We start from the raw sequence: 1,161 nt of genomic DNA, 5'->3' as shown, positions 1-1,161 counted from the left end.
GGAATCAGGACCTCCTTCCTCCTGCTGGTGACCCCTCTAGTGATAGTGACCCCACAATTCTATCTATATAGAGGAATCAGGACCTCCTTCCTCCTGCTGGTGACCCCTCTAGTGATAAACCTCACAATTCAATTTAAAATGGCAAATCAGGACCTTCTCATTTCCCCTGCTCTGAAACATTACTTTAATATACCATATTCAATGATTTGTATCTAATATTTTGCAGAACTAAGATCATTAATTCTCCAGAACCATCTTAATCCAAAAACTTTGTGATATAGTCAAAACATTGGGTCAGATTAGTTTGTGTGTTTTTTAATGACTGCAGGTCCTTCTTTTCAGGTCTGCAGTTACCAGCCTTGTCCTTACTATGGTAGGTCCATGTTATTTGAAGGGGTTTGGGTGTATTGGAAACCCCCGGGAGGTTGCCATTTTCCCACCCATGAGCCCACACACCTAACATGATCCATCTGGTGTCAATCATAGAAGAGTTTCAGGCCACTCAGCACCTTACTAGTCACTGCTCATGGCTCCTGCATAGCTAGGAACATCTTCTTTATATAATGTACTGGCACTCCAATATATCTTCTCTTACAACACCAGAGACATGACAGCCATAGAAAGGAGACATACGTTTCGGCATGTGGCTGTGATCTATGCTGTCATCCGATTAATTCGATGTTGATAAACAGGTTTATTTAGCTTCTCATTGATGTCTCTTTATCCTCTGATGAGCTCCATTTTACCCAGTAATTAGCTTACTTTGCAAAGTGTTCCAATTCACTTGGCCTGCAGCTGCTGCAATTAATTAACAACAAGCACAAAATCTGACCGACTTGTGATCCGGCTACATAAACAATAATAATTCAGGGCGGCCTGTTGGAGCTTGTATGGAGATGTGTAACTTATTCTAAGAATGTACATGATATTGCATAGACGACAGACAGCAATTCCCACGTCCTGCTGTGCTGTTCCTGGTAAAACGAACCTTTCAATATCTTCACAAATTTCCATAAATACATTTATGACTTATCAGCATACGCATCAACAAAATAATTAAAAAAAAAAATCACCATGAGAGCTTCAATCAGTGACATTGCCTGATGTCATTAGTCTCCTGCAGGCAGGGGAAGCATTTCCTCAGTATTCTCTCTTTCAGGT

Source organism: Pyxicephalus adspersus, chromosome 7 (assembly GCF_032062135.1).
Source record: "Pyxicephalus adspersus chromosome 7, UCB_Pads_2.0, whole genome shotgun sequence".
Classification (NCBI taxonomy): Eukaryota; Metazoa; Chordata; class Amphibia; order Anura; family Pyxicephalidae; genus Pyxicephalus; species Pyxicephalus adspersus.
This window is presented reverse-complemented; position numbering follows the sequence as displayed.